Source organism: Patagioenas fasciata, chromosome 4 (assembly GCF_037038585.1).
Source record: "Patagioenas fasciata isolate bPatFas1 chromosome 4, bPatFas1.hap1, whole genome shotgun sequence".
Classification (NCBI taxonomy): domain Eukaryota; kingdom Metazoa; phylum Chordata; class Aves; order Columbiformes; family Columbidae; genus Patagioenas; species Patagioenas fasciata.
Window position 1 is genome coordinate 51,846,904 of NC_092523.1, and position 22,750 is coordinate 51,869,653.

General features: G+C 41.7%; 1 long non-coding RNA gene across 3 annotated transcripts in view; it reads right to left on the bottom strand.

The window, feature by feature from the left end:
* Positions 1-5,298: 5,298 nt before the first annotated feature.
* The window catches only part of LOC139827820 (uncharacterized), a 127,787-nt gene continuing 110,335 nt past the window's right edge, over positions 5,299-22,750 (bottom strand). For all 3 annotated transcript variants that reach the window (XR_011738834.1, XR_011738833.1, XR_011738832.1), the window contains one exon: positions 5,299-6,309. This is a non-coding gene — a long non-coding RNA (uncharacterized lncRNA). The remainder of the gene's footprint in view (positions 6,310-22,750) is intronic.

The window sequence follows — 22,750 nt, forward strand, 5'->3', positions numbered from 1 at the left end:
ACTCAACATGCTTCCTCTCTGTCTCCCACTTGCTCTCCTGGCTGTGACCTAAATGCAACAAATGCACATCCCGAACTGCTCTTTAAGCTGCCTCATGAGTGTCAGCTCCCATGACAGTCATCTGGTGGGATGGACTTGCAGGGAAACAACTTTGCCAGTGTATTTCAGATGTGTGGCTGGATCATGAGACAGGTTGCTTTCCCACCTAGCTGCCACACAAAGGAAGAGGAACAGGAGCAGGCTCAGCACAAGCCCAGAGCTAGCAGGAGCTGTAATGGGTGAGGAGACATGTTGATGTGCAGTCTGTAGCTGTCTTGGTGCTTTGGAGACCCTCACAGTCATAGGAAATAGCAGCTGCATGATGAGTAGTCTCTGCACAGCAGGTTCTCAGAAATCTGAAATTCTGAGTTTCCCGAAAGGTCACATATTCTTTGGAAGAAGGAGTTTTATGTAATTACTTCATGGTAATTAAAGCCACCAACCATATGAGTTCACTTCTGTGGAGAGACAATACTAGGTATTATTTGTTCATATCCAAAATTAATTTGTGAGGCCTGAGTTTTTCAATGGAGTTATTCAAAACTGACTTAAACACCCCACTGTAAGGACTGCTGCTAAATTCAGGGAGAGCAAGCTCATAATCTACACCTTTGAATGTTAAATCAAACCACTGGGACAAGAGAAATCGGGGATATGGGGTGTAATGTGAGTAAAATGACTTTTAAAAATTTGTCATGTCTATGTGATGTATAGTTTGTTGTTTATTTTAATCAAGCAATTTATAAGCATTTATTATATGGTGGCACAGCATGACTTAATACCACAATTCAGATTAAGTGTTCAACTGAGATATGCTAAATATATAAGATATGGTAGAAACAAGATTTTCTGTAGTACATTTTAATTAATAACGTCTGATGAAAGGATAAGTATGACCAGTGCAGTTAAGACATAATGGGGGAAAGAAAAGCAATAGCAGTATTATTTACACCAGCTATTGCAATGCAAAGCCAGGACAGTGAGGAACTGGTTGGACAGAAGTTCCATGGCTACACTGGAAGGAGCTCTTCTCCTTTGTGCTGTGGTAACACTCCTTTGGTTTCACTTGTATGTCAAGACTTGGAAGTCTTTATTGGTTAAATATGAACAGAAGTTAAATTTTATCATTTTTCTGTAGATTGAGCAAGTTATTTTGGTATTGGTTTTGATGCTATTGACAGTGTGCTTCTTTGAATAGGGTTTAATACTCTTATTTCCATTTCATTTTGATCTAAAAGTATTCCACATTCTAAACATGGGCCAGCTCTGAGTGTTGTGAGGAGCCCAGACTGCAAACTTCTCATTTATTCAGTATCTGTGCTTTGTGCTTTTGCTATGTATCCACACGGGTACTAGTCAGTACTAGTCTGTGTTCAGCTCTGCTGAAGCCAAGCTTTGCTTCAGCCTGTCTGTTCAGTATCCACTTCCTTGAATTTTGTCAAAAATTTCTTTCAGAAGAGAGTAAATATTTGCAGAAGAGATTGTTTGAGGACCACCACATAGCCAAAACCAGTAACTGGTTCAGGAGATGCCTTTGGCTAAAACTAGATAGAAGAACAGAGGGTGAGTTCTTACATACTCGTCTTGTTCATAGTGTTTTCTGAGTGTTTGCTTACAACCGCCATTGTAGACAGGGTGCAGAGTCAGATGGACCCTTGGCCTCCTTTATGTTCCTACAGCAATGTTTAAGCTTGAGTGTGACAAGGTGCAAGTCTACACAGGGCTGCACAATGGGTATATTGGGCCTCCACCACTCATAGCCATCCATCGCAGAGTAGTAACGTTTACTGGTCTGGAGGATGTTGCTTTCTGCTGCCAGTGGTGCCACCATGAAATGATTGCTCAGCTCAGCCCTGGCCTGCACACCAGCAATGAGAGAATCTTGTGCAGCACTGATGCTGTGCGGTAAGGAGAGGAGCACATCCTGACCATTGGGCACATCATCCTCAGGGACCTCTGGGTTGCTTTGTGTCACGGGATGGAGCAGTGTGGGATTCAGTCCTAAAAGGAGAGTGGCTGTCAGCTTGGACACTGGTGACTGGCAGGACTGGTTTAATTAGCATCTCTTGGTTTCTGCTTGAAACGTTTTCATCTGAAGTTTTGTTTTCTGCAAGAGAGAAAACCAGGGATATTTGAATATTAAGATGGCTTGACTTGCTGTATAAGACAGTTGGCGAGTGTACATGCCAAAGACCATTTGGATTTGATTTTCTTTTTGATTTTTAAATGTCTGTTAAGTCACCACTATTGTGCAAAAAAAAGAGGACATTTTTTGCTGACTACAAATCCTTCCTGTATTGTCTGTGCTCAGACAGGGAGAAACAGTTATTATTTTCTCCAGAAAATCTGGATTTAGAGTATGCATTTGTCACTTCTCCACTGCTACATGTTCCTAGAGTATTGCGCTCTTTCCAATTATCCGAGCAGCCCTGAGGTCTTTTAAAATAAATAAGATTTCAGGATTTGCTGACTCCATCAGGAAAGTTTGGCCATTTTAGTTTTACACTATCAAATATGTACCTTAATCTTAAATAGCATTTAAATCACCATTGTTGTTTCACAATCAATAGTACCATTAAAATCACCTTTCCGGTAAGAAAATAACTTAATTTTTCTCCTTTTGGTGTACAGGGGTAGTCACACAAGGATGAGAAAATGTCCTCCTGCGAGAAAAGTTTTCACTGTGCAGTAGAACTAAAGAGCTGGATTTGTATGGGAGCTCACCCCTTACTAGCCACACTTAATCTCATTAAACACCTTGTTGTAGCAAGAAAACACTGTCCCCGTTTGATATGACAACTGTTTAGATGGCTGAAACCAGAAAGAAAGTATATACAATGTCACTATCTAGATGACAACTCATGGTATTGCATTCTTCTAGCAGTTGTATGTTGCACATCTGATTTGTACACAGCTACCCAAGTAACTTCTGCACTGCACTAATCCTGGAATCATCCCAGTTAGAACTGTTTTCTTTCTTTCTTCTGAAATGTACTTGGTTTTTCTTTCTGTCTTTTCCTGTTAGGTAAAAACTCACATGTTGTGAGGAGGTTTTAAATTAAGACCAGATGATCCTATTTTTATCAGGAAACAGGAGAGAAATTAAATGAGAATGCCAGTTGTGAACAGAAATGACCTTGGTGCATGTTGGGGTAACATCGCTGTGGTGCTCTGTGCTGGCTCCAAAATCAGCTGCACTTTTTCTTGGTTATTCACAAGTGTTGAGGTTTATTGCACGGCAACAATAAACTGTGGCAGATGCTCTCTGTTAAGCCCCCACCGTCCCAGCTAAGGAAAGGTGATAAGGAAAAGGGAGAAAGACTTGCCAGTTTGAAAAGTTTTAAATGCTTTACTAGTGCTACTAATAAATAGAGAAAATAATGCAAAATATACAAAACCAATCTTGACTCTTCCGGGGTAGAGCAGCATTCCCCCCTCCCGCAGTGGATGGAGCTGATGTGGCTGCAGAGCTGGCATCTGGAAGTCCTGGGCAGGATGTTGCATTAAACAGGAACGAGATTTAGGGATGCAAGGTCTGGATCGCAGGGATGACAGGCAGGGTCCTCTCTATATGCCAATCATTGTCAAAGAGAGCGAGACCCTAGTGATCTCCCACTTCTATAGTGTGCATGATGATAATGGGATGGAATACTCACTTGTTCTGTCCGCCCCTCCTTGCAAATGTGTCCCATTATCAGTTAACCTTGGTTACTATAGTAATAAATCTAAACATAAGCCTCTTCTGCATTCCATTGGTCACCCCTATCAGTTTCAAAGCATAGTGTCTCATAAAAACATGCAGCTAAATTCAGAAAAGTGGAGTTACCTAGAAGGTACTTAGAATAACTTAGCGGAAAGGAAAATTCACTAGAAGACAACTGATCTTGTTTTTAACAAAACTGGGACAACAAGATATTTTTTCTATGTCTTTATAATACCATGATCACTTTCCTCACTCTAAATCTTAGCAGATACTTTTGTATTTTGAAAGAGAGCAATATTTTCACAAGGTACCCGATTTCCTCTGATTATGTGAGCCCAGTGTCATGCCATAAATTATCCTTCCTGATTTATCAATGGCAAACATTAATTCCAACTGTGAGGGCATGTGCTGCTTATACAAATGTTTGACACCAAATGCAAGCCACCTTTTTACTGTGTTAATTGAAGATGGATAGCGGGGACTTGAGATCAACAAATGGGGCTGTTTGTCATGTTGTTAAAACTCAGTCTGTCTGACACTGAAAATGTTTTTTTGCTCCTCAAAATGAAAGGGAAACTGTCAGCTTGAAAATCACATGTCTAACACAGCTACCTTCTTTTCTTTTTCACAGTCCTCCCCAAATAAGACCTCAAACACTGTAGGTAGAAAAAGAAAAAAAAAAAAGGCTAGAAATTGCAATATTGTCTTCTACAGAGATGTAGAAAGCATTGTCTGGGTTGGAGTTGCAGTGTGACAAATGCGTAAGCACCAGCCTGGTCTTGCTCCAGAGCATCCCCATGCAGGGTTAGGCAGATCCTGCAGTCCTTGTGGCACTGCCAGCCATGGCAGTGCCTTCAGGAAGGGCAAAACCTGGATTCTGGGGATTCTTGGGATATGAGACATACAAATGCGGACAGAGCTGCTTTCCACAGATGTGGGCATTATCGCTCCAGAAGTCTCAGAAAAACACTTCAACTTTCAGTAGTGCTGAAAGCACAGCATCTTGTCATGTGGGTCTTTTGTTCGTGATGGTCCCAGGCACCGCTGCTTCTCAACCTGAAAACTTTGTTGTGTTAGATGAAATGGTAGCTCCTTTCCTCCACAGGGCAGATGTTGTATTCATTACTGAATTAAGGCTTGGTGTCCAGGTTGTTGGGCTCTTGTTTGTCTGCTGCGACAAGTAGCCTATTTGTGTGGCCATGAATGTTAGTAAGTTCTTGCTGGGTTGATTCTCCTTGCAACACTGCAGTGAAAACTTGAGTTTTCCCTTAATAAAGGCTTCTGAATGAGCTGGAGAATCTCTACAATGAGTAGCCCAAGGGGCTGCAAACAAATTGTTCACTACTAGCTGCTGGTGAACTAGGAAAAGTCAGCAATTATTTGGAAACTAATTTGCAGAACACTGACTTCTGTCCCCACCCCCGACCCTGCTCCCACCTCCATGGGTGCCCAAGGTGAAAAGTCCTTTTGCTACGAGTACTGAGGAACAGATCTGTGAACAGCGTCTCTCTGCTCTTGACTATTTTTCTTGGCCATGGCTTCCTTGAGAGCCCTTCACAGGCACAACTGTATATGCACCCTGTGCTTCCCGAGGCGTGGGTTCATTTTGATCTAGATATGCAAAAATAGGATCATTTCTCTTAAGCTTATTTATCTCTCTCAAGCAGAGTGTTTCTTTCAATCAAATGAACACATTTAGGAATATCTTAAACTGTGATATTTTAATTTACCTGCTCATTCATTTTAATTCCATTCAGTAAAAGTCAAAGATGTTTCCAGTTCACACCAGTGCTGCGTTATGCTGAGATAAGAAGAAGAAGAGATGCCAATGGATGTGTCTGAGCATGTATAAGTTGCTGTAGTTCTGGTGACATCAAGAAGGTATACAGTTTTATGCCAGTCACGGCTCTGCCCTCACTTCCCATTTACCTTAATGGGGTTTGCGCATCCAGCTTCCCAAGTGTACCATAAGGAAAACTGGTCGTACGAAGATTAACACTAGTGCAATCATAATATCCACTGGTTGTTACAATAGATCTGTTTATCAATATGCTCTAGACACATACAATATTGTTGCATTTCATAAAGAATTACTGTAAGTTGCTCTTCTGTTTTACTCCCTTATTACATTTTCACCGCGCATTATAGGAATGATGAAATTCCATGAGCCATAACTCCTAATGGCAGAGATGATCAATTTGACTTCTAACTTGGAAGTAAAAGCACATACACAGTATACACTTTGCCCTGGTGCAGAATAATAGTCCTGCTCATCTTTGTGGCAATGTTGAGATATTAGAGGTAACAGTAATGGCTTTTAACAATAGTTTATTTCTAGGTATGTAAATGTATCTGACTCTTCATTCTCAGAGCTGATGCCAACAATATCGTACAAGCATGTAAGAGTGTGCAACTTTCAATACATCTGTCATTCAAAACATCCCTGACATCTTTTTAAGGCACAGAAAATTAAGTGGTGCACAAAAAGGTGAACTTGCTCATGGTCTGGTCCACTGGTGCCAGGTGAACTGCAGCAGCCCATGCAATGGCCGTTTGCAAATCTCCCACTGAAAAAAAAAAAATGTTCACAGTTAAGCTTCACTTTTAGTGAGATTGCTTGCACTTGCATTGTCACAGTCCTGGATTGATAGAAAGGATATTTTTCTTTTTAATCTTTCTTAAAATTTTCATTGAGAAAGCTATTTGAAGGCTGACAGACAACTAGTGTGCTGCGATCTCTCTGGAGCAAAGGTAGGAGGGTTTGAAGGGTTTTCTTCTTGCCAACAAACCAAGGCAGATGGTATGCTGAAGCCTTCCAGTGACTCTTTGATAACTCTTAAATCTACCATTTGCAATCTATTGTCTATTTAAGCCTATTTGATTTACAATTCACAGACACTTTTTGCTCTACTTAATTAAATAGCTACTGAATCTAGAAGGATTGAAATGCAATAAAGAAGATAACCTAGTTAGGGTATAATTAAGGGAATTTACGTAAGTAATAAACATGGTATTGCTGTCTTCTAAAAGAAATAACCTGAACTTCTGTTAATTATAAACAATACCTTAAAATAAGTGTTCAGCCATTTAATTAGCATAAAGCAAGATAGCTTTGATGAATTAATTAGATATAATTTCCTTTAAGTAACAATTGAAAGCATGACACATCCGATGACCTTTGTATGATCTGTCAGCAACCCAGATTTTAACCTCTGCATTTTGGATTAACCTCTTCTGGGCTGCTGCTGGTTTCACTTAAATCTTTCAGGTGCCTACATTATGTTGTTCAGAGGGGCAAGTCAAGTGGATTAAAAGTATAAAATAAAAATGGTGTCCTTGTTTAAACATTCATATTAAAAACAAAGCATTAATTTTCCAGGATTCTGTCTGGAGCATAAAATAAGGGGAAAAGCATCGTTGCTGCACATGGGTTGCAGGTGTTTAGTTTGCACTGAATGTTAAAACTCCAGTTAAGCATAGCTGCATGGGCTTACAATAAAATAGAAAATATTCTTATTAAGTAATAGGATTTTGATGCCAGTCTTAGCAGGTGTACCTGCCATGTGTTTTACTGTGCAATCTAAAGTACACTTTGAAATCTGTTTGGTGAGAGGGAGGGAGAAGTCCAAGCATTGCCAGAGGAATACTTGGTGCAGAGGTGAGCCTGCAATGTTTCATGCAGCAGGAGAGCATGGTGGCTCCTTTCTGGCTTTTGGTCGTGGCTTGTGCTGCACAATTCCTAAAGCACCACAAGTGGGTTTCTTGTAGCTCTGTGTCTCTTCATGCCAGTAGGTTTACAGCTGGCTGCTTGGTCAGTGGTGTATGAAAGGATGCTCCTGGAACTGCTTTACCACCACAAATGATAATTTACTCTTCAATCGCATGAGGCTGAGGGGAGACCTTCTCACTCTCTGCAACTTCCTGAAAGGAGGCTGTACTGAGGAGGGATTGGCCTCTTCTCGCAAGTAACAAATGACCGCATGAAAGGAAATGGCCTCAAGCTGTGACAGGGGATATTTAGATTGAATATTAGGAAATATTTCTTCCCAGAAAGGGTTGTCAGACATTGGAACAGGCTACACAGGGTAGTGGTGGAGTCAGCATCCCTGGAGGGGTTTAAAAGACATGGAGATGAGGTTCTTAGGGACATGTTTTAGTGCCAATGTTGGGTTAACAGTTGGACTCAATCTTGAGGGTCTCTTCCAACCAAAATGATTCTATGATTCTGTGTTGTCTGAGCTTTAAATGTGTCCTTCCTTTGTATACCCAAAAGACATACCTTGGAAAAGTTTTCCTCCCTCAAAGAAGAAATGAAATCACTGTTAACAGAAGTATTCTGAAATTGTTTACATATAACATGGATATCTAAGTGTGTTTCAGATCTGTCTAAGTGCCGCCTTAGCAAATAAGTGTTTCTTTGGGTACATGTCCCTTGATATTATAGCCCAACCTGAGAGTCTCTGACTGAGTCTGTCAGGGCTTTCTCTTCAGCTTTCCACTTACCACAAGAAACTTGTCCTTTCATGTATTCTTTTTTCAAAGGACAAATTTCTACCCATCTAGCTTAAGCTGAAAACTTTGAAAGAGCAGCAACCACATCTAAAACTACTCCTGTGGTTTCCACGCTGTTCGATTGGAGATGAAGGTAGCAGAGCTACACATTTAAACGACATGACTGCAGCAGCTAGGGTCGTTAGCACTGGCGACAGAAGAGCAGACACTGTCTGATTAACCACCCCTGTCCCCCCATGCCCCACATCATGTTAAGTCTTTCTTTGCATTTGAAAGGCAATATGTGCTTTTTCACCTGGCATGACTGTCAGCTGGCGTGTGCTGTCTCTTTAACCAAGCCGACATCTGCAAATTCATTATCTGTGCCTCCGCTTCCATGCAGAGCGTCACAGCCCACAAGCCCTCTTCCCTTCTCCAAAAAGCTCCTGTCTCACTTGCTGACCACACTGCATGCAGATGCGGCCTGCAGGGGAAATTAAGTCTTCCCCAGGAAGGTTCTTGTTTTGCACCTGCTGTCAGGGACTTCAGACATGCTCGGTTTTAATTTTTGAGTTATTTATTTTTGTTTGTTTGTTTTTAGAAATGACCTGTTTCAGCTACTTACATTTGAAATGTGTATTGTGTTTCTATTTCTACTCTATAATCAGATGGTAATTCATCTGTTTCCGAGCATCATCACCTAAACAACTGAAGAGCAAATGCTTCTTTGCTGTATTCAAACTAATAATGTTGGCTGGCTGTCCCATTTTAATTTAAGGCTGAATTGCCTTTGAATTTAAATAGATATTTAGAGACCATCAGGACCAAAGCACCAAGGCTTCTGTTGGAGTGGTGATGTTGTTTCATTAGATGTGGGACTTGGAATATATTTACATGCCTCCAAGCTATGTAACAAAAGATGACAGATTAATTAACTGTTGGATCTGGGCCAAGCAGAGGACATGGTGGCTCTGCAGGTGCCCCATTTCCTATGTGACAGGCCACATTTGTTCATCCACTCACAAACTCATTAGGCTCAACCTGAGTTACTTGATATGAAGTGTTATTTGGGCAACTGCTGTTGCATTTTTGGGTGAGCTTGTACGCAGAAGATGTCTGTGGGGGTGACATTGGGGTCTAGCAGGCCAGGGGGCTGAAAAAGTTGTTTGGTTGAAGGGGGTTAATCCAACCAGGAGCGCAATAGTGACAAAACCTGAGGCAAGGTGTTGTTGGCATGTGTATCTCTGCACAGCCGTATCTTTTTGGTACAGAGGTGCCTCTGGCCAGGAGACAGGGGGACATGCTTTTTTCAGTGGTATAAAAGAGTGAGAGGTGCTGCTCAGATGCTCTTTCCCCTCTGCGCCATGCTCTTGAAGGATTTCTGTATTTCATACTCAGGCTCAGGTGCCAGGTCTGCTTTTCTACCATTGCTTGACCTGCTTTTCTACCTGCTCCGACTTTGCCATGCAGACTGGCCGCTGCAATGGAGAGTATCACTGGGAGGAGATGTTTACTGTGAATAATTTTTTTTTTTTTTTTTTTTTAAAGAGAGAACATTGTTCCTTCAGTCAGATGTTTATTCGGTGGCTGCATATCAATTATCTGTTTGAATAGGTTTCATTACAGAAAGTGTAAAACCCCTGAGCATGCTTTAAAATATGCTAATCCTTACTTAGGCAGGAAATGGAAAAGGCTCATTTACAGTTTAATTTCTAATCCATGTGGGTTGCCATGTTGCATAAATAGAAAAGCTGAAGTGGAGAGAAACAGGTGCTGCTGCTTTGCTTTTTCTGCTTATCCACTCTGACCATACGCCAAAGCACGAGCCGCAAAATGTCGAGAACAAACTCTGTCGAAATCGCTTATTCTGTGCTTTTCCTTTTGAGGGACAACATACAGGTGATAGCTGGTAAATCAGCACTGATGAGGAGGGAACAGGTTCATTATCTGATGTGGTGAGCACCTGCACAAAGAGATGTTGCAGCCCTTCTCTTTGGTTGCAGATAACACTGGAGGGAAGACGAACAGCTCCTGGGCCCATGGTGGATCCCAGGAGGGTGCTTGGTACTCCTGGGCCTTCTTTCGACACACAAGAACATTCTGGGACCTGTCTAAGGCACCAAAGAGCTCAGCTCTCATGGAGAGGCAGTGTATTGCCCTTGCCCAAGGGCAGTTATAACTGAATGGGATCAGTTGGCAGCCTCCCAAAGCACCCCAAAAAAGAAAATAACATGTTCCCCACTCAGGTCCCTTCTCTTGCTGCAAATTCTATAGGACAAAAAAAAGTTATTACTTTTCTCTTTTTCTTGGTTTTCTTTCCCTTTTGCTAAAATACTTGAGGTGCACAAATGAGCTCCCCCTCCAACTTTTCCCCTTTAGTAGTTTGTAACATTAATAGGACCAACTAATGCTTGTGATTAAATATTTGTTTGAGCAAGGCCACCAATTCTGCTATCAGGCCTCCTGTATTGGTATTTAATCAGTTGCCTGATGCTGTTCCCTTCTGGATGAAACAAATAATATCCCCTACAGTTTCAGACCTGGGCTGCAGGCTCTTCCTGTTTGAGATTGCTAGAAAGAAGGTGGAGTTGAATAACTTGCAATTGAAATCCTTCTTGAAATACCTGGCTCTGCTTGTATTTGAAAATCAGGAGGGAAAGATGTGTTGGGAGCCTGGGAGGGGAAATCCAACTGCGGTACTACATACAGGGCTACAGCTTGATATATCCTCACTAGATAAAGAGAAACAGCAGCCCTGACACCAAGGCCTGCCCAAAATGGAGCTCAGTTTTGTTGGACTGTTGCCAACATGTCCCTAGTTGGGCAGTGACAGATATTCAAAGGGATTAGATGGTATATTTGATATAGAGTGGCAGAGTTTAATTATGGACAAGAATCAAATTGATGTTCATAGGGTGATAAATAAATAATGTGTACGCACTTGCAGGGTAGAAAAGAACATTTTTCTGAAGTGAAAGAAATAAAATCAGCAAAACAGAAATTAAAAATGGATCTATTTTGTAGAGCTCCTGGTTACATGATGAATGCCTCAGTTCGTGTGCTCAGTCCTTCTGTTTCTCGAGGAGTCATTCATGCCTTGGCTAAAAGGCTGTGAAAAGGGCCAGGGTCACATTTGCCATCCTCTGATCTCTGTTCTGAGATTTCCAACTAACATTTTTTCTCCTCAGAGGGCAAACTGAGCCTTGGGAGGCTCAGCAGCAGACAGGATCTAAAAGGACAAGAGGTAAACCTGAGGAGTTGACTGGATGGTGTTGAAGACAGAAAAGAAAGTGGGATGGGATTTTCCCTGGTTGGCTTAGCTGGGGGGAACAAGCCAGCACACAGCTATTCAGTGGGAGGCTGTTTGTCATGAATTAGCTTTTAGTTTGACTTTCCCAAAAAAGGCTGGGCAGTTCACATAGGAGGATCAATGCATCAGTACAGTAGCTGCTGTTTTATTTTCTCCATTTCAGCAAATTTCTCCTAAATGGTTGATGCTTCTGATGAAGCTGCACTCCAAAAAGTGCATGTTTCTTCAAGATAAGTTTCAGCTTTCACATATAACCTGATATTTCTTGTACATGCAGATGTGAACAGGAGCTTGAAAATGGGAAAGAAATTATCTCAAATGAGAAAATGAATGAGAAAACCACCATGTTATACTTCCAGTGCAATGCTTTAGGTTTTACTTCTGGATTTGGAGGCTTGCTTCATAGTGTTTTAAATACATGGTGCTTTCAGTCTTCCATTAGAAAACTGAGACAACAGGCAAAGGCTGACAGAAAAAATGGCACCTTGGATGCATCGGTGACTTGGGTGACTTCTATTAGTCCATTGAGCGCATTGGCATGTCTCAAAACTGCTTATTCTTATCTATGTTTGAGACAGTGCTTTGCTACAGACTGAGCAGCACCTAGAGATAAGACAGGAGGGAGACCTCCTCAAAATGTGTGTGTATATATATACATATATATAAATATATATATTTTTTTAAATAATATATTTATATCAAAGGGGAGCCTTAGGACAGCAGTGGGTCATGCTTGATGTAGCCATAGCTCAACCAAACAAGGCCTTGGTTTTCTTCCACTTCCCTTTGTCTCTGTGCTCAGCAGCCACTGCCCCAGCATCTGCACATAGGCCTGAAAAGTGATACTTTGGCAGTGGGGAGTTTGAAGAGCGTGGAAAAAATGATTTTTAATTAATTTTTTTCTTGGTTAAAGGAAACACAGAGAATGTAGCCTGGAAGAACAAGATCTGACACAAATTCCTAACTGTAGTAATAATTTTTGTCTTAGTTATATTTTTTTTAATCTTGGCTGCTGTGTCTACATGAATCTCCTTCAATAAGAACTAAAAGAACAAGCAAAATATGATAAAGGCACTGGTTTATTTTCAAGTGATCTCAGAGTTTTTTCTAAGTTTTCCAGGAGGTGTCAGCAGAACATTAAAATCTTCATTTTCTGTGATGGAGATTTATGCAGAAGTTATTCTTCTCAAATAAATAAAAAGGAAAATCCCATGCTAAGGAGACAGCAAATGTCCTTGTCCATTCCGAGCCCCTAGGAGATGGGTTTTAACTGCCAGCTCAGGCTGAGTTTGCAAGCCTTTGGGCACTGCATATTTTGGCCAGGTTTTTTGCCACTGGGCTCTCGGCTAGCAGGCTGCGGTGGCCTTGTTTCCCTTCCTGTGTTGTTGGTAAGGGTTAGCCCTGTGGCCAGCTCTGGAGATCCACTGGTAAGTTATGGGACTTAGCAATTTCCAAGTCCTGCAGAACCCTGGCTTTCATGACCATAAAGCAAATTTTTGTCCAAGTCCTCAGAAAATGCCTTGAAAAAAATGACACAGTGCAAATAGGTCAAAAGGCAATGCAAATAATCTGAAATACACTTTTTTTTTTCTAATGAAAAACCTCATGGTGGTGTGCTTTCGGGATTAGAAATACTGCTTTATGGCCAAGGGGAGAAACAGCTCTATTTGTACTTCTCTTTCATCACCCATGGTAGGCTTTCATAGGATCTATCAGGATAATCTGGTGCAGGTCCTTGGCTGGCATAAGCTGGCAGAACTCGGCAGGCTTAAGAGACTCTGTGCCAAGTTGTGCTGCTGCAGAAGCCAGGGAAATAACCATAACCACAGAGAGAGAATTTTCCACCTGAGGATCAGAAAGCAAACAGGGAAGCCTACTGAACTGTCATTTCATCTGTCTGCCAGGGAGAGCATTACTGGAGGTGGCTGTTAGTTCAGTATCACGCATCTTTTTGTGTAGCCCTAATATGGCACAATTGGGAACATAAAATGCCGTCCCTTAAATCCTGCTGTTAGTGAAAGCAGCAATGTTGGTGAAAGATACAGGTGGCAATATAGGTGATGCTTCCAGTCTAAGCATTTTCAGTCTGGCTTTACATGGCTAATCAGTAAAGAAAAAGTACAATCAGCGGAATAAAAGCTTGAAAACAGGTTTGGTGTTTGTTTGGGTTTGTGTTTTGTTTTGTTTTGTTTTGGTTTGGTTTGGTTTGGTTTGGTTTGGTTTGGTTTGGTTTGGTTTGGTTTGGTTTGGTTTGGTTTGGTTTGGTTTTTTTTGCAGCTTACTGTGCGGAGATCTTAAAAGCAAGCCTAGGCATGGCAAGGAGACAGGGCTTTTCTCTTTTGAAATTCAGCAGAGTCCAATAAAATCAGCGAGACTGACAGGCACAAAGCATTACAGTTGATTTACTTCTGAAAATGAGTACCATTGGGTTGATTGTCAGTGGATTCACTCACTAGGGTCTGCTTTGGGGCTATCTGACACAACTCTTCTATGTGATCATAGATATCATCTTAAAATATTGAATCTACTGTTGCATGATTTTTCACATTGCAATAATTAAATGCTGGGACACTTGGCAAGTGTTAGGGAGGGCTTGGGCTGGTGCACAGTGAGTACTGAGCTAAGAAAGCCACACTGCTGTAACATATGCTTTCTTAACCTCTTGTATTTGGTTCTGGCAGGGTATTTTATTAAATGATCTTTTAAAATAGGTCAGTTGGGTAAATATAATCAAGAAGCCCACTTATGACTTAGATGTGCTTTAAAGAAAAGTACTGGACTGCTCAAATAATTAATGGCTAGGCGAGGGAGGCAGTTGCAGATAAAAAGAAAGACAACTCTGCTATGTAGGGTTGTGTGGGATGAAAGGACTTCTGCAGAGTCTTTGTTTGAGTCTTATCTCACGCTAGCACATTATCCACCTATGATAAGTCTGCTCTTACTCTTTTTTCCCCATCTTTATTTTAACCACTACAGCACAGATGTTAAAGTGATTGTGTCTCCTTAGATAGGAAACTCCTCTGGGGTGTGACTTGATCTTCTTGCTTGCCTGTGTAATGTTGGGCATCATCATTTGCTAGGCCAAGCTGTACTACTAAACTGGCAAACCTAGTGTTGGAGAGCAAGCAGGGTGCTTAAAAATGGTCACAGGTGTATGGATCTGGGGTGGAACTAGAAAAATAGGCACCAGGTTTGGAGAAACAAGTTGTGTCAGTGCAGAACTAGCAAAGCCCAGCCAAGTCCAGCTCTCTCCCCTGTAGGTTGTGTTAAGAGGTGAGCACTTTCAACAACTTCCCCTCAGTAGAGACACTGATAAGGTCTCCCTTTCCTCTCTATCCCAGTTTGCAGGAAACTTGTAGGAATCAGGTAACGGAAGGGACAAACTGGTTGAAATCAGGCACTGAAGGCTTCATCACTGCACACACATAAGCTTTGTTTCCCAAAAAACTCAAATTCCTAAGATTTCAACCTCTCAGCTGAGCTGAGAAGGTATTGAAAATGAGAGAAAGGAGAAGACAGTGAAGATGGATAAAACCCAGTGTTAAGTACCTGTGTGAGGTTAGAGGTGCAAGGGAGGCTTGGGGGACATTGCAGGGCCTGATGCTCATCCCTGATCCCCAGCCAAGCTTTAATCCTCCTTGGCAATTGCACTCTGCCTCTCACTGAGGGATTAGAGAAGAAGAGAGGACCTTCCTTTCCCTTCCCTTCCCTTCCCTTCCCTTCCCTTCCCTTCCCTTCCCTTCCCTTCCCTTCCCTTCCCTTCCCTTCCCTTCCCTTCCCTTCCCTTCCCTTCCCTTCCCTTCCCTTCCCTTCCCTTCCCTTCCCTTCCCTTCCCTTCCCTTCCCTTCCCTTCCCTTCCCTTCCCTTCCCTTCCCTTCCCTTATTTTTTTCTTTTCTTTTTCTTTTTTTTTTCTTTTTTTCCATTGTTCGATATCTTTCTTGGAGCATCTTCTCCATCCCTGCCTCAGCCCTGCTTAGCTCCAGTGCGCCTGCGTGCCGCAGTGCCCTGAGCCATGCTTAATGCTTCCCTGGGAAACCTGCCCCCACCCGCTGAGACCAAATTTCAAGGCATATCCCTATTAGCTTATTTTGATGTTTTTATCTTTCTTTGATCGGGAACCATTCTCTGCAACCAAAACAGACACCTTCCTGACAATGTCGAGTGAATTTTTAGCTCTCCTCTGAGGAACAGACTTCAATAAAAGATGAGGCCGGTTGCCACGCTGACTGGCTTGAGCACTGTAACATCTCCGGCAGCTCCTGCCTTTCAATGTAAGTTTACACTCATGTGAACATCAGCTTGGCCACCCCAGGTTGCTGTAAGTGAAGGTTTGCACGCAAACATGGCCTCCATAAAAGCCACCTCAGGCAAAAGCACTTCCCGTGCTGGCAAAATGCAGCATTACACTGAGTCTCTGATAGGTAACTCTGCCAGCCATTTGGAAGTGGTTCATGGGCCAGGGAGCATGACAGCTTTGCTCAAAGGCACTGGGCCAAGATTTTTGGTGAGGGGCACATGGCCACAGCAAAGTTTTGCTCATCTGTGGGAGCACTTGTCAAAGGTTTGATACACACAAACCTTGCGCTCTGCAGAAATACCACAGAGGACTTGTACCTCTCTTTAATCCCGAGTTCCCACCTTCACTTGCTACAGCTATGAAGAAATAAAACTGCCAATTTTCTTCTGTAGCCTGGGAGCTGCAGAACGTCTGTGAGTCGTTCAACCCCGGCTGCCCCTTCTGAAGCTGACATGACTGAAAATCTGTAACAAATACCAAAACGGTGGGGGGAGGGGGGAGGAAATCAGGTTAGTTTTTGTACCTGCTGAAACCTCCAGGGTTTCTTTTATTTGTGGGTCCAATGCTTTAATCTCGCTGCCCTTAATTACGAGTTGGGAAACTGCTCAATCGCTTTGAGGCCATCCCTGCTCTGCAGTAGTGCACAGACTAAGTGCTGGACATGTCCCTGGGGTGCTGGCAATGTCCCTGGGTGCTGCTGCTCCTGCCAGCCTGGGGGTTTTTGCCTGGCATGTGTAATTTCTAGGTGAAATGATGGGGATCCTGCATATCAAAAAAAAAAAACCTTCCAGCTTCATTCAAGTTGTGTGTTTTACGGGAAATGTTTGTGGTGGTGAGAAGGACAGCATGGTTCCTCAGCAGGTTGGGGACAGAGATGCATGCGAAAGGGGCATAATGGAGAGAAAAACCCGTCACAGCAAAGTTCCAGGAAGCTGGTGAAACTACACTCTGAGGTACTTCAGCATCGATGTGCCAAAAATGGGGAGTAATTATATCTGTGCTGAGATTGTATCACAAGCCTGGGTGAGGAGCTTAGCTGGACAATCATTGCCAGGGCCTGTCTCTCTTGTTTTCCTGTGCTGAGCAGGCATCTGCAGGTGCAGACCTGGAGTAGGCAAATCCAGGAGACACCTCTGTTTGAAGCTGATGCTGGAGCAAGTCACCAAAGGATGAATGCAGGAAATTTACAGGAGCTGAGACGTTGGTGGTTTTAGGAGGCTGCAGGGCCAGGGAACGACAGGAGAGGAGAGGGACATTTGCAGCAAGGAGGCTGCAACTATTTAACTATCAGGGAAGGTGATCAGTTCTGTGATGTATTTGCAGGAGGACTGACTTTTACAGCATCTTCTTCACCAAATATTTCATTTTTCTTTAGCAGCTTATCCTGCAGCTGCCTGCACTGCAGCAAAGCATGCAGGAAAATGCTACTGCTGAAAATGGGAGCTGATAGAGTGGAAGTTTTTGAAAGTGGGAAGCTCCTTGGGGTCCCGGGACCCACTGAGTTTCAAAAAAGTTTATTCAGTGAAATAAATAACTTAGACTTTTTATATGGATAAACAACGTTTACTCCAATTCCTTAATTGTATTCTTTAAACGTGTTCATGAGAGCATAAGCAAAACAGCGCTGGGTGCACGGGGGATTCACTCCGCCCAACACGCACACTTTTAACAATAAGAAGTGTGCTTAAATACAGTAAGGTGTTACATATTCATAATTACCCCAGGAACGCCTATACATACTCATGAAGTGAGTCTCAGATAACCATTTCCATAGCCCTTCCTTGACGCCCCCCGTTGTGCCTGCGCAGTGTCACTTGGTGAATTTGAGGAGGGGTCCTTGGGGGTCTTTGAATGAAGGCTCCTTCAGCTTCGTCACAATGGACTATTTACCTTTGGCTCATTATGAGGAATTGGCTGGAACCCAAGCTACCAAGCCGACTGAAACCAGACTGGTGCCCCCTTTCTGCTGCAAATCTTGGCTATCTTGTCTCCTCAAGGTTGCAGCTGGTGCTGTAAAACTTCTTATCTCAGCATTTGATGAAGTCCTGCTTTTTTTAGCACAATTGGTTACATACAGCTCTAAACTAGATATTAATTATGTGGCTTAAAATGTTAGCTTGTTAGTAGGCCCTTATTATGTAGTTGCTTAACCCTTGAAATGTTAGTTCCCTCTATCAATATAACTTCATAAACAAGTTTCGTAACTTTTTACATAGAACTTAACCACCTTTTTCCTTTTTCCAGGTTCAGAGTCCGTGCCTCATTTGGTTATATCTGTAAACATTAAACATCTTAGCATGAATCACAACTGCATTTTTCACATTCAGTCACTCAGGAGCTTTTGAAAAATCTTTGCTGCTTATTATCATGGACTCCCCAGCAGATAGTTCAGACTTCTTGTAATCCTTAAATCAAATATGACAGCTTCTCTTCTCTATTGGTTTTTGTTTTCATACTGACTTCAGGGTGAATATTTTATTTTCCTCCATGTTACCAGGGACTGGTGATAATAATTTTAAAAGAAACAGCAAGTATAACATGTTTTTGTATTTGGGCAGGTCAGCTAATGCCAATCACTGAGGCTTCTGTAGATTAGAACAGTAGTGCTTTGAAGGGGAAAGCGAGAGTAGCACTAAATGCAGTAGTATTATTTATGACTGTGCTTGCTTTCTGTTTTCCAAAGTCTCCTCTGTAATGTCAACATTTGGCATTAAAAGCCATCTTAAGATATCAGACAGAAGTGTGTAAGAAAAAGTCAATAACTTCCAGCAGCACATTTTCATTAACCTGGTACTAAAAAAGTGCACTGCAAAATAGTGGAATGTTTCCTTGAAGCCTTTTTTTTTTACCTTTCCATACACATTTTCTCAAGCAGTTTAATCAGCAAAAAGCTTACTTTATCATTTTACTTTTTAAAATTCCTACCATTGTTCCTGTCGTTTTGGGAGATTGCTCATTTAAAGTATTGCAAAGAAAGTGCTGTCAGTTATTTGTCAGGTTTTATGTCGTGATTTGGGAAAACTGACCTTGATTTACTTGTGCCGTTAGAGAGTTCATCAAAGGAATGAACAAGCATTTTTCTACAGCCACTATTAGGTAAAAATGGGAAAGCCTCTCAGGCACTTTTCCCAGTTAACATACTTGAAAAAGTAGGCAAAAATATTAATTGGATTGTTAATTATATTGATAGATCCAGAGTGATTTTAAATGCCCTGCCCCACTTTATTAAGATTTGCTCCTTAACACAGGTATGTAAGGAGAACTCTGTTGTGTAGCACCCCTCTTTTCCCATATACCAATGTCCAAACCACATAACCAGCAACAGGAACTGAGAGATGCTTGCAGCCTGGTGCTGTGAGAAGAGGTGTGGCAGGGGAAGGAAATGAAAAGGCAATTTTTAAATTTTTAAACCTTTATTTAAATAAACTATCCCGATGGGAAGCTCTGCAGGACACAGTGAGAATCACCATTTGGGCTCTGAGAGGGCAAGTGCCGCTGCCAAATATTTCCTTGCCCTGTTAATCACTTTAGGAATGTGCTTAAAATGAGGTGCTTGCTTGAGTACCTTCCTCAGTCAGGGCCATGGTCAAGGAATAATAATGGTGTTGATAGCAAATGCAGCAGAAAATGAGGTGAAGATCAGAAGGTTCAACACCCCGTGGCTACCCACATTACGGGGCATTTGCACATAAGTTTTAAGACTTCCTTCTGCTCCCCACATCCCACCTCTACATGAAAGCTTTGGGCAGAATCCTAATTTTCCTTCCCCTAAATAATCATTCCAGCCTATGGGGTGATTTGGAAAGGTAGGAAAAAACCCCAAACATGTAGCATCCACTTCTCCATTGTGCTCACTGATTAGGAACAGGAGAGGCTCAAGAGGGGGTCACAAAGGGCTGATTACAGGGTCAGGGAAACGGAGAGATTCTCCAAGCAGGGCTTCTTGTCTGCTGCTGTTTGCGCCACCATGCTTTTCCTGCAACTCTGGACCGTGCCTGTAATGGCTTTGCACATTATTTTTTCTGAAGAACACATTGAACTGGCATTCTATTCTGGGAAGCTCATTTGAAATGTTAGAGGTATTTTTTAAGAACCATTCCCTATGTGTTTAACATGAGCAAAAATTTCAGAGCTCCACTTTGACAATCGTCAGTAAATAAAAATCTGGTGTCACTGCACAGAAAGAAACTGAATTTTTCACCAGTCGAATAAAATGAGTGTTTTTTTTTTCTTGACATTACAACCACTATCCTCTGTAAGCAAAACCTGTTGTGTTTTGTATTTTAAAAAGAATTTACAAAACCAGATTGAATCTTATCTTGTGTGCAGACTGAGGTAAAATGTGTGCTGAATGTATTTTGTGGGCATGTTAAATATAACTTTTTATGAGGCTTTCAGCTGTAGATGTTAAGCAAAGCAGAAGAAAAACAGCAAAAACTTCAAACTTGTGTACTTTCAACTTTCCTCTGTGTTCTCACTTGAGAATGAAAAATCAGCAGTAAGGACAGATGACTGTGTTTTGTGATAGCAAAAATAATGTGGAATGTTGTTGTTCAGGCACAAAGAGGTTAAAAAGTACCAGATTGTGATCTAATTACCAAATTATGACATCTAATCTGTAGGTTTAACTTGCTAATTATGTGTGACACATGGGTGGCAACGTTGAATACCAAGCACTGGAAACCTTCCTTTTGACTTTGGAAATTTGTTTTGATGGGGGAAGGAAGAGGAAAAAATCTGGCTTCACCACATGTGACTGTGCCTTGTCTCTCGAGCCAGACAAAATAAAGAACAAGACAGACTAGCAGGCAACATGTTCATTTAAATAGAGAGTGTGATAGGCATTTTGCAGGGTTGAGCTGCCTTTAATGTATGCATGTACACTTTTGGAAAATATTCTTAGAGTGCAGGCCAGCAACCTGAAGTTTTTATTGCCAGAGCGTGTTTCCAAGGGCTATCAGGAGTGTTGGTACTGATATTTAAGATGAGTTTATGTGTAAGTTACAGCCCTGTCTGCACAGTCACTCTGCTTTGTTTTTTTTTCTCTCCTCTGTAAAAAACTGTCAGTATTTGCTAGTGAATATTAACTAGGACTATTTACCTTGTCAAAAATGGATGCTTTTAAATTAATTCTGAAGTAGGGAATATACCGTTCTCCCTTGTGCTTGATAGGCTGGGTTAATATTCTCGCAGCTGAAGATCTGGGGACTGGAGCAAAATCCAAATGGCCACAGAGGAGACAGCTTGAGAAAGTGGTTGCATGTGAGCTGTCATAGTAAGAGAAGTAGGAAGGAACGAAATCACCTACATTTCACTAGAGCAAACCTGGTCATTAATGAAACAGAATGGCATAGGATAATGTGTACCTTTTGGTGTGTACATTCGTGATGTCCATGCTCACAGTAAACCTGAAATCTGTCTTGAAATCATTCTGAGGTATTAAATAGCTTCTAGAAAAGCTGCTTCACCCATACAGCAGGTGCATTTGAACTGAATCGTCTAGGAGTCCAGCAGTGGACTTGAAAAACTTAGATACTATTGGCAATAAATGAAACACTTTTTTCTGCTTATGCACACATAAACATTTCAGTTTTTAAAGGAGGTGCTTCTCTGCAGCTCCTAGCTATTTTAATTGAAAACAAGCCAATCCAATACAAAACAAAACAAAACAACCCAACCAAACCAAACCTGGAAACTATTTCATTTGAGTTTCATTTTTAAGAACTTTAAGTCATTGCGGGGGGAGGAGGGCTGAATGCAGCATATTCTGATTAATCATTTCCCATAGCACAATGCACTCAAATGAAACCCTCTTCAAATCAGTAACAATTCTGATGCAAGACAGATTGAAAGAGCTGCGCATTTCACGTGAGAATTGTATTTTACCTTGGAGATACAGTAAACTGCTACACTAAGCTTAGTTGCATTAATAATAATAAGTACAGATCAAATTAAGTACATTCCACTCCACATAAGACATGTTGCAGCAGCAAAACCTTAAGAAGAGATGCAGAGATGTGCTGTGTAGAAGAATTAAAGCTGAATGGGGGTTACAAAGTCCCTATTTCATTTGTAGGTTGGCCTAATTCTGCTGTTATTTTTCTTCCCGTTAATCCAAACTCTTAAAAACTCTTCCCGTAAATCCAGACTCTTAAAAAAACAATTATGACGCTATTTATTGTTCCTGCAAATGAGAGTTACATGCCATATTGTTGTACCTTGGAAATTAAACCAGCTCATTGTTTAGAGCACATGTGAGAGGATTGACATGGGAATTAAGGGACCTTTCAGTCATTCAGAGCAATCTTCATTGTAGGGAATTGTATCTGTCCACAAAAGCCTAAGAAAAAAATGTGTATAGTTTCAGAGAATAGGGGGCACATGTGCATTCTGAAACTGAGGAAAGGCTCAAATTAAAATGTCATAACCAGACAGGCAAATGCAGGGTTTCCGGTGGGCTCTTGTGACAGCAGATCCACTTTTTCAGTTCTCCTTATTTTCTCTTTCTTCTGTTGTTTGGAGTTAGAAATACCTCAGGGCAATTTCATCCCTACCATCATAAGACCCCTACGGCTGTAACTACACTTTGCAAGGTGTGTCCTTTCACAATGGGGAGATATTGAACAAATATTTAGGGAAAAGGGGGAACAGGGAACCCAGGAAAAATCTGCTACAGGCAAATAATCTGCTGTCATCAAAGGGAACAAGCGAGGCATCATGGGCAATTCCTGCCTTTCCTGTTTCATGTATAGGCTGTGGACTTCAGTGGTGTGAATTGCCCTGGCTAAACACTTTCCTTTGTTCACAGAATGACAGAATGTCATTGGATAGGAAGGCACCTCGAAAGATCATCTAGTCCAATCCCCCTGCGGGAGCAGGAACATCCAGATGAGGTTACACAGGAAGGTG